Source organism: Cebus imitator, unplaced genomic scaffold, assembly GCF_001604975.1.
Source record: "Cebus imitator isolate Cc_AM_T3 unplaced genomic scaffold, Cebus_imitator-1.0 Scaffold89, whole genome shotgun sequence".
NCBI classification, from domain to species: Eukaryota; Metazoa; Chordata; class Mammalia; order Primates; family Cebidae; genus Cebus; species Cebus imitator.
Window position 1 is genome coordinate 1,189,924 of NW_016107404.1, and position 11,215 is coordinate 1,201,138.

General features: G+C 44.3%; 1 long non-coding RNA gene across 1 annotated transcript in view; it reads right to left on the reverse strand.

The window, feature by feature from the left end:
- The window catches only part of LOC108308901, an 84,628-nt gene extending 80,961 nt beyond the window's left edge, over nucleotides 1-3,667 (reverse strand). Inside the window, exons 1-2 of the long non-coding RNA XR_005201311.1 lie at nucleotides 3,591-3,667; nucleotides 943-1,094 (exon numbers count right to left, since the gene is read on the reverse strand). This is a non-coding gene — a long non-coding RNA (uncharacterized LOC108308901). The remainder of the gene's footprint in view (nucleotides 1-942; nucleotides 1,095-3,590) is intronic.
- Between the last annotated feature and the right edge of the window lie 7,548 nt (nucleotides 3,668-11,215).

Below are 11,215 nucleotides of genomic sequence, written 5' to 3' on the forward strand. Positions count from 1 at the left end.
GAAAGAAATAGATAAACTACCAGGTCATGCAAAGAGAATCTCTAGGCAGAGTGACCTCACCCCACAGCGCTGCTCATCTTAGAATGTGATAGGAGAGGTGAGAGGAAGGCAAAGGTTGGCAAACTATGGCCCATGGAATTCTGTTTTTGTACGGTCCATAAGCGAAGAATCCTTTTCACATTTTTAATGGTTGGAAAAAAATGCAAAGAAAAATAATATTTTATGACACATGAAATACATGAAATTCTAATTTCGGTGTCTATAAATAAAGGTTTATTGGAACATAGCCACTCCCATCCACTTACTGGTATTGTCTGTGGCTGCTTTTGCAGAACAGCGACAGAGCTGAGTAGTTGCAACAGATTGCATCACCCACAAAGCTGAACATATTTGCTACCTAGCCCTTTACAGGAAAAGTTTGCCAACCCCTGGCCTGAAGAATTTCCCCAGTTAGGTGCATGCGGACTGGATCCCCAACATTAGCTGCTTGGGGTTAAGCATTGTTCTTCGGCTCTTCCTTTTTTTACTTTTATTTATTTTTATTTTATTGTCAATTGACAATTTGTAGTTGCATCTATTTCTGGGTACAAAGTAGTGTTATGATTTATGAATATAATGTAGAGTCATTAAATCAAGCTAATTAACATATCCATCACCTCATGGCTCTTTCTTTTAAATAGAAGCCTTTCTAGAGTGGTTTAAATTACCCTTAGCAGTATAAATTGTTGACAATTTTCTCCCTGAAAAAAACGGACCTGATCAAGAATAAGGAGAAACAAAGAAAGAAATATTTTTAAAAGGGTAAAGGACTCAAAAAGGCGAATTTCCCCAAAGACAAACTGAGTGCACTTTATAATGTTGCTAAGGGCTAGCACTATACCAGGGCTTTGAGAAAAGACACAAAACAGAAAACTTCTCTGAGTTCACAGAAGGACCCCTTACCTTGCCTGGAAACAGCCACACCCCTGCCCAGACTGGCTCCACCAATCTGGCCTCCTTCAGTACTTCATCCATCCTGATCCAGTGTGAATGATGCTGTCTTTAGACGTCTCACCTGCACCACAGGACACCACAGGGCACCACATACAGCTCTCCTGAGCAGTGGAAATCATGGTATTGTTTATTTAGATCCAGACATAGCAAATGACATGCATCCCTTCCTCCCCACAGAAAACACTCATCACAGCAGTCCAGTCAGCAAACAAAATGACCACCACTTGCCATCTCTGATTCCATGCTTGCCTCGAGACAGTGAACTCCTTGTAAGCACAAATTCTGTCTTAGTGGAGGTTTTCTTGTTTTTTTGTTTTTTTGAGACAGAGTCTCGTTCTGTTGCCCAGGCTGGAGTGCAGTGACACGATCTCAGCTCACTACAACCTCCATGCCCCTGCTTCAAACAATTCTCCTGCCTCAGCCTCCTGAGTAGCTGGGATTACAGGCATGCACCACCACGCCCAGCTAATTTTTTTTTTTTTTGTATTTTTGTAGAAACGGGGTTTCACTATGTTGGTCAGGCTGGTCTCGAACTCCTGACCTCATGATTCACCCACCTCAGCCTCCCAAAGTGCTGGGATTACAGGTGTGAGCCACCACGCCCACCCCTATCTTAGTGATTTTTATTTCCCTGCGTCTAACACAACACCTAACTTGTGGTAGGTATAATATTCAACTAAAACTAGTCCTCTCCTCCTTTTCCTTTGCTTGCCCTGTCATGCAGCTAGGAGATGCATGAAATCCAATGCTCTTTCCACTGAAATGCTGCTAACAACTTCCCCAGAATTCTTTATTTCCTCTCCAGGGAAGAATGCGCATCTAGAACTTGAGCCTGGAATTCAGATCAGCTTGGTGTCAACACACATCCAGGGTCTCCCCATGGCCAGTGTGTCTCCCCCTTAGATATGCCTGGGCTTATTGGAGGAGAAGTCACCTAAGCTTGTTTTTCCTCTCTAGTCTTCTGGTGGGCTAGGAGGATTCGAGGTTCCAACTGAGTTCTCTTTCTTAACCTTGAGCAAGAGGAGAAAAAACAGTCACTTGGACACCTAACGACAAACCCCTCATCCTCTTCAAGGCAGAGGAAAGTAACTTCCCAAACTCTTCTTAAATAAGAAGAAAAGAAACTCTCCTCTTTCAACAGGTATTTCTGGCTGCTGGAGAGCGCGTTATTAGTACAAGAATCTAAACACAATAGCCTGTCTCCTGGCAGCTGCCATTACCATGGCAACCTCTGACTTTCACGGACTGCTTTGGATACTAAGGGTCTCAGAGACAGACTTCTAAAACAACCAAATTTTTCAAAACTGACTTCTCAAGGGACTTACTCCTCTGGCAGAACAGACCCCTCCTAAACTTTCATTTAAAGAGAAAACCTAAAATCTGCCATTTTAAAAAATAACAGAAATCCCCATTAAGTGCTGTTATCACACCAACCCTCAAAGCTATGGACATGGACAATATAGAATTTAAATTTTACAAGTGGAAAAAAAAAATGTACTAAGTGAGAGTTGAGGATGGGAGATGGAGATCTGGTAGACCACCAGCAAATGGAGATAGCCGTGAAGAGGCGTATTTGGGAAGGTAGTTCACAAACCTGAACCAGAGGAGACCCACCTGGAGAACATGTTCAAATACAGATTCCCAGGCCTTATTCCCAGAGATTCTGATTCTATAGGACTGGAATGACACCTGAATCATTTTTGAAAGCTCTTCCAGTGATTCTGATGAACACTTAAATTTGGAAACCAGCAATCTGAAGACTATTCCTTGCCTCCTCCCCACCATGGTCCAAGGGTCCCCTGGATCTTAGCTCCCTCAATTTCTGCCAGCCCTCAATTCCAGAACCAGAATAAAAGAAACTCATTTTCTTTAAAATAAAAGGAAGAAACCGCAGCCCTGACATGCACGTGTGCTCTGTTAGGTGCTGTACACAGGGAACCTTGGAGCTGGAAGCCGCCCCCAGCCCTGAGCTGTGGAAAGGTTATGTCACGCTCTTGGGTTGCTGCCTGGTTTCCACTGGGGTTGCTGTCTGGTTTATTTTAGGTGCTGGGTCTGCAGGCTAGTACTCTGACCTTCCTTGGCTCTCCCCCAGGGAGCCACCACCAGGCTCCTGGTATATCAAGAGCTACAAGGTACAATTTCCATGGCATCCAGGTAATAAGAACCAACTGGCAGCAATAGTTGGGACCTGCATTAGACCTGGGGAGGCAGCCTGCTGGGGAAGAAAGGTTCCCAGATGTGAGCCTTTGCACACGGTCTTAGCATGACTATTCACAGCTGTGGGATTTGGGGCTAGCCACTCTCCCTCCATGGGCCTCAGTTGCTCACCTATGAAATTAGGGGTTCAACAAGGGATTCAGCACAGAATAGTGGAGGGAATGTGGATTCTGGGGCCAGAAGGCTTAGAATCCTATCTTCATCACTGACTTGCTTTGTGACGTTGGGCAAGTGGCTCATCCTCATTGTGCATCAGTTTCCTCATCTACAAATGAGTCTAAAAATACCTCTCACAAGGCTGATGTGCCAGGTGCAGATGATGTGTGCCAAGTGCTTGGCTTACACACCAATGGAGCTCCAAGACACACACACACACTCACTTCTTAACTGTCAGCCTGATGAAGTAGGTGCCAAATCTGGATAGAGACGGTCTGGAGGGGTTTAGAAGATGGAAGAGTCCTCTGCGCAGAACAGGTAGAAAGAAAGGGAAACATGAATTTCTGAGGTAAACAAAGTTTGACTTGGGATTTTGTCAAATGGATAAAAAATGAATAAGCAACTAGAGGACAAAACCCTGAAGAACAGAAGAAAAAAATCTGGAATCTGGATTGGGAAATGTGGGTTCAAATCCCAGCCCTGCCCCTATCCAGCCTTGTGGTTTGCTGATAGCTGCCTCTGTTGCAGGAAAACACACACACACACACACACACACAAACACACACACACACAAACACACACACACACAAACACACACACACACACACACACGTAAAACAGGTTCTTTTCACACTACCGGGAAAATTTAGTCACACGAACATATTGTAGGGTGAGATGCAGGGAAGGGTTTATTGGGTTAAAAGGAAAAAAGGAAAGAGGAACTCTCAGCAAAGCAAAGTGAGACAGGGTCCTGCTACCAGGCCCCCACCTTACAGACTGAATCTCAGGCCGCCACATAGGAACTGAAGAGGCCAAGTTCCTCCTCCCTGCTCCACCCGCTTCCCCCAGTGGGCAAGTGGGCACCATCCAAGAGAATCTGTCAGGAAGGGGTGGGCTTTTCCCAGGACCAGCAGTCTGGTTTTTTAGCCTTCAGGCTTGTCGGCTTGTTTTAGGCTTTAGGTGGGTTTTCAAAGGAGACCCTTGTCTGTCTCCTGTCTCTATCACCTCTTTTTTTTTTTTTTTTTTTTTTTTTTTTTTNACGGAGTCTCGCTTTGTCGCCCAGGCTGGAGTGCAGTGGTGCAATCTCAGCTCACTGAAACCTGTGCCTCCTGGATTCAAGTGATTCTTCTGCCTCAGCCTCCCCAGTAACTGGGACTACAAGCATGCACCACCACACCTGGCAGAGTTTTATATTTTTAGTGGAGACAGGATTTCACCATATTGGCCAGGCTAGTCTTGAACTCCTGACCTGTGATCTGCCTGTCTCAACATCCCAAAGTGCTGGAATTACAGGCATGGGCCACTGCAACCAATCTCTGTTACCTCTTTCTCTGTGAAATGGAGCTGTGGCAAAAATTAACAAGATGACTTGAGAGAAAACACCTTGTATATTACGTAGAACACAGCAGATGTTAAGTGGGTGGACGGATGGATGGATGGATGTACGGACAGACGGATGGATTCCAGATGGGGAAAGTGGGGTGGGCAGTGGAATAGAAAGAGGAATGTCCAAGGCAGCTTTATAGGTCAGCGGGTATATCTGCACAGCTCAGCAATTTCTAAAGAGTGTTCCTGGAACTCTAGCCCCTAAGGTACTCCTAAGGGGGAAAAAATCATATTCTCTGGTCAATTGAACTTAGGAATGACACTCTGATATATCACTCTCCTGATGATCTGCAATAAATGTCAACATATAAATGATTCTGCAAAGTCTTTTCTAGCTTTATTTATACCAACTAGTCCACAATTTAGTTCACTTCTAAACCAGTTTTTCACATTAAATATGTTAACTTCACACTGAACTTGGCAGAGGTCTCTTCCTGAAGTAAACTAAGTGGGTGGCAGCAGAGAGCCTTGGAAGAATTACTTGGGGTTTTCTTTGTGCTCCTGCTGCTCTGCACTTTAGGAGCTGTCTGTGCGGCACTGTGTAGAAGCACCCTGGACAAGACAAGCAAGTATATTGAAAACAGGGTCCTGTACTTCCACACAGTCCCCAGCTGCTGAGACATATGACCTTGGGAATGCTCCTCAACTTTCCTTTGCCTCCGTTTCCTCACCTATAAAGTCACAGTACCTACCGCACAAGGTGATTGCAAGAATCAAATGAGTTAAGGTACCTAAGGAGGTTAACATGGTGCCTGGCACTTAGCAATCTGTTAGCAAAAGTGGTGCCGGTATTATTAGGTCACCATCTGAATATTCTCTACCAGTCATTCTGTAATATCCAGCAGGATTTGGACGCTGAGTCCCAAGGGTAGGAATCATGCCAATTTCTGCCTCCGTCTTCCTTTTGGGGGTCAGCCTAGAGCCATACACCAAGAGGAGGTGAGTCAGGCCATTGCAAAGGAGGAAACGATGATGACGTCTGCCTCGTGCTTTCCCTACATACAGAGCAAAAGAAGGGGGCTCTTTCAGAAAAGCATCAAGTCTCGCAGGCTGGCAGCAGGCTACCAGAAGATGGAGAATCCGCTTAGTCATTTCTTAAGAGCAAGAATAAGTGGCTTAGAGAAGCAGCCAGCTATACCCCCCTGGGAGGTCAGCCAGGTGCCTCCTAAAAAAGAGAAAAGCAGGGAGGCACAGAACGCTGAGTGCCTGGATCTGATCAGGGCTGTGGGGCAGAGACAGCTGGCTCCCAGTGTCAGAGACACATGCCCTGCACAAATACCTCTGCTCCAGGCTGGAAGGGGAGGCCCCAGCTTCATCTCTGGCCACAAAATCAAGTCCCCAGCTCTCCTCCATTTGTGGAAGAATGTTTGACGCTCTGCAGAGGCCCTATGGTCGGTTTCTCCTCCTGGGTTCATTCATTCATTTAGTTAATATCTATTGAATGCTTACAAGATGTCACAAGGGATACAGTTGTACCCAAAACAGGAAAAAGTCTCTGCACTGATGGAGTTCACATTCCCCAAGAGGGGAGGAAACTCGGTCAGGGTCAAACAGCCGTTTGCGTGTAGTGCCAGAACCATAATCCATGCCTCCTGTGCCGACCCCCACAAGCTACCCTCCAAGTTTGAGACTTCTTTCCACTCTTGTCAAAATTGTTTCCCACTGATTTCTTGAAGTTATTTGGACATTCTCCAAAAATTTTCTTTGTTCCACTATGGGGGAAGTTGTTTCTTTTTTCCTTATCCAACTTAATTTTCTCCATCTGCAATTTAAACTCATTCTCTATTTTAATCTTTTTTTTTCCCGAAATGTGCATGCTGTTGCTATACCTGACTTTTAAAACAATCCTGTCAAGTAGTTAGAGTATGCATTTTAGTTACCATGGACAGATGAGGAAACTGAAGAATCACGATCAGATAAATTACGTTCAGAAAACTGTTTATAGATAGTTTGAGACACCCAAAGTAGAACCTAGTGCGTCTTAAGTCTTTGTCCAGGGCTCTTCCTTATAAGCGAAAAAATCTTTTCAAGCCCAGGCGCTGCCATCCTTCTGCAGCTGAGGACTTCTAGCTCTTCAGAAAGAGGAAGATAATTAACATCACCCCAATCTTACTCTTCTTCAATTCGCATAATTCTTTCTCTTTTAAACTCTCCTTTCTATGGCATAGATTGATTCCTATTGGCTAAATCCATTTCCTTTTTTTCTTGGGCACAGAGCTGAACTGCCTTTACCAGACTCTCTTGTATTTAGGTGTTTCTATGTGACTGATTTCTCGCCAATGGAATTTGACCGGAATTAATGCACACCCTTCCTAGTCGGTCCTTAAAAATCTCTCAGGCTCAACTGCCTATGCTTTTTCCTCTTCCACCGCTCGATGTAAATGAGCATAGCTACCTTGGAGCCAAGTATCTAAGATGTCAGAACCTCAAGTAGGAAAGATCCTGCTTCCCTGTATAACCGCTTGGAGGAAAATGGCCTGCTTATTAGGCAAACACATTTTAGAGCTTTTGTGGACAAGAAGTAAACTTCTACCATGCGTGAGCCATTGTATGTTTTGAGATTTGTTTGCTACAGCAGCTAGTATATTGACCTGGGTTAGAGACAACTGATTCTGGCTTAGGAAAACACTCAAGAGTATCTACCTTCCAACACTTAGACTTAGCATAGAACCAGTGGTTGAAGTGGAAGGAAGAAGCTCAGAGACCATAAACCATGCCCTTCCTTATTTAAAAAAGAAGAAAATGAGATCCATACATGGACACATCTGGCAATGCCTAAGGTCATGGAAGCCAAAAGGTCTCTACAGGATTCCAGGGCTCCTTGTTCAGTGCTCTTTCCCGACCGCACTGCCACTCTACTAACTAACAGATGGGGTGTATAGTGTCCAAGACAGGCTTGACAACAGGACTCAGATGAAGTTCGCTGTGTCTTCATGACTGTAACCTGAACCTCACTCGTAGAGGTTTACACCCATCTCTTAGTACTCTGAGCTCAGGGAGGAGTAGCTGGTCACCTGCCTTCCTAGAATAACCTTCCTGACACTTAAGGATGAATATTAAATTATTTCTCAGTACTGGCTTCTCCTGTACAGCTGTATTCTCACAAGTACATCTCAGTATTATAAGAAGTAAAAAACAAATGTGATCATAACATCCCCAAACCTTCATCATGGTGGTTGAAATGTAGGTCTGCACTGAACTGGTCCCTAGCCCAGTTGTCTCTTCCATGGCTCAGAGATGTCTGCAGTTTTTGCTCATAGGACAGTGCTCTGGTGGAAGGAAAAGGGGAGGTTTGGGGTTTTTTACAGATGCACTGTCCAGTCTCACACTTTCTGAAGCCCCTTGAGCACCAGGCTGGAGTCTACAGCTTTAGCCCTGTCTCAGGTAGGAGACATGCAAATATCGCTTTTCAAAGACTATTCCAGGGATCTTTTTTGTTTTTTGTTTTTTGTTTTGAGATAGGGTCTAGCTCTGTCACCCAGGCTGGAGTGCAGTGGCGTAACCACAGTCTCAGTCTCCTGGGCTCAAGTGATCATCCCACCTCAGCCTCCTGAGTAGCTGGGAATACAGGTGGGTGTCACCATGCCTGGCTAATTTTTATACTTTTTTTAGTAGAAACGGGGTTTCACCATATTGTCCAGGCCGGTCTCAAACTCCTGGATCAAGCAATCCACTCACCTCAGCCTCCTAAAGTGCTGGGATTTCAGGAGCGCACTATCATGGCTGGCCTATTCCATGGGTCTTTGAAGCCTTCTGCTCCACACCTATATCGATAAAAGTATTTGATCACATATCCCCAATATATATAAATAATTTCTATTTAAATATTTAAATGATATGCCTTGCTATATATGAGTCAGTTATGTATATAATACAGCATTCGCAAAAATGAAATTTTTTAAAGGATGAGATAAAAACCAAATGTGATTAGAAGTGCCAACAAAATTTTCCCTGGCCCTAGTGGACCATTCTACTCCCCTCTTCAGAAAACATTTGGTGCAAGCTGAGCGTGGTGGCTCATGCCTGTAATCCCAGCACTTTGACAAATGAAGGTCAAGGCAGGCAGATCACCCAAGGTCAGGAGTTTGAGACCAGCCTGGCCCACATGGTGATGCCCTATTTCTACTAAAAATACAAAAAATTTAAAAATTAGCTGGGCATGGTGGCAGGTGCTTGTAATCCCAGCACTTTGGGAGGCAAAGGCAGGTGAATCACTTGAGGTCAAGAGTTTGACACCAACGTGATGAAACCCGTCTCTACTACAAACATGAAAATTAGCCAGGCATGCTGATGGGCACCTGTAATCCCAGCTACTCAGGAGGCTGAGGCAGGAGAATTGCTTGAACTCAGGAGGTAGAGGAGGTAGCGAGCCAAGATCACACCACTGCATTCCAGCCTGGGCAACAGGGCACGACTCTGTCTTGAGCAAACAGACAAAAAATTGGGTCCATCAGAACCTTTGAAAGTCGCAAACTGACAACCTACAGACCAAATGTGGCCCACAGATGTGTTTTGTTGGGCCTGAACAATGTTTTCTAAACTTTCTGTTAGTTCCCAATACTTAAAAATTGGAAAAGTCCACATGGAAATCTAGAAATTTTTTCAATTTTATTCACTGCTTTATCCCCAGTGTCTGATACATAGTAGGCACCCAATAAACACGTGTTCAATTAAATTTCCAGCTTCTCTTAAAAAAAAAAAAATCAAGCTGGCAGTTCTTCCTGGCAGTAATTACCTGGAGCTGAGTGGTGATTACTCTCTTTAGCAGGGTGTTGGCCCACCAGTCCCGAACCACAGTCCCCACCACTCTCTGTTGTCCTATATCCAACCAGCTTCAGTCACACTGATTTGCCCAGCCCCCATCAGTATCTGAATAATTGTTTCTATCTCAGTGTTTCCTGCTGTGTCATGGCCTCAGTCACCCTCCATGAGTTCAAACAAGAACAACATTCCATCTGGAGTCCAAAGACACAGGTTTGAACCTGATTCTGCCAATTGCCATCCTTGAGAAATTTGCTCTCTGAGTCAATTATCCTAATCTAGAAAATGAGGATGGCAATACCTTCTTCACAGATTGTTTGACAATCAAAATGAACAAGACAATATTGTGGGCTGCTTTATAAATTGTAAAGTATTGTGGGAATGCGAACACTTTTCATTGCTACAGCTGCATTCATCCTTTAAAAGTACCCTCTGGGGTGAAAGCGATGAAGATTCCTAATGCCAAGCCTCTGATCTCACCACACTTCCCCAAATCAGTCATGTCTCTCTATATATACACCCTCTTCCCAGCCCTCCCCTCTCACCTACCACTTCGGATTTCAGGGTTGAATGGGAAGACAAATGAAGCAACAAGCTGAAGAGTAAGGAGCCACAGCCCTCAAAGTTATGTTCCATTTTTTCTACTAATATTGACTCCCTTCTTTTACTCTTTCTCGTTTCTAAGTCACTAAATCTCTGTGATTTGATTCGCTATCACTGTACCCAGTGTCTCCACTCTGCATCCTGAGAGCCAGTCACTGCCTCCTCCTTATCTCCTTGAATCTAGACCTCATGGACTCCTAATCTGGGTGTTCACCTCCTGGAAATACGGCAAAGAGAACTTTCCTCTTCCACCTTTTCATCAGCAGGGAGACTAAATTTGTCATATATAAGCCTAACTTATCAGCAACACCCCCACCTCTCTCCCGATAGATAGATAGATAGATAGATAGATAGATAGATAGATAGATAGATAGATAATGTCCTCTTCTAACACTCCCATAAATATTTGGCCAGCCATAGGTTGGACCATGTGAAATACCAGTATTTAACAATTTCTGATATTTGAAAAATGGCAATTTTTTTGTGGTCCAGCTTGATACATTTACTCCAGTGGCCCAGCCTTGGAGTATTCTGTGATCTCTTCTCATGTTAAGCCAAAGCCAGTTGCCTTGTCCATTTTTTGTGATGATTGCACTGCAGCTCTGGGAAAAATGCTTCAGCATTTCAAATATTCCGGGGGGGGTTCCTCTCTCACAGACTTGAGCTACAGTTGCCAGACAGTTCTGTGAACTAGAAACTCTAGTAAAAAAGATATTCTGGATGAAACAGATTCTTGACTCTTCAGTGTCTCTCCTGCTCCTTAGGGGAAAACAATTATCAAATATGCTCTGCTGGTCTGTGGCCTGGGGAGTGTAAGCCTTTTTAAGGAAGGGGACCTCACCTCACAATCACCCATGTCTTACCACCTTGGAAGTTTCGCATTCTTCCTCAACATGTTCTTTCAGCCCTTTGTAAAAGAAGTCCCAAATCCCCTACCTTTTGCTTATTTTGCTCTGTTGATCAGCAGGAACTAACTCTGCTGCCTCCTTCCCTCTTAAACCCAATGAGGAAAAGAGGACATTCTGAGACTGTTGGAAGAATTCCCCCAACTGCCACCTGATAACTGAAATTCTATATGGTAGCAGTCTTAAGGCCTATG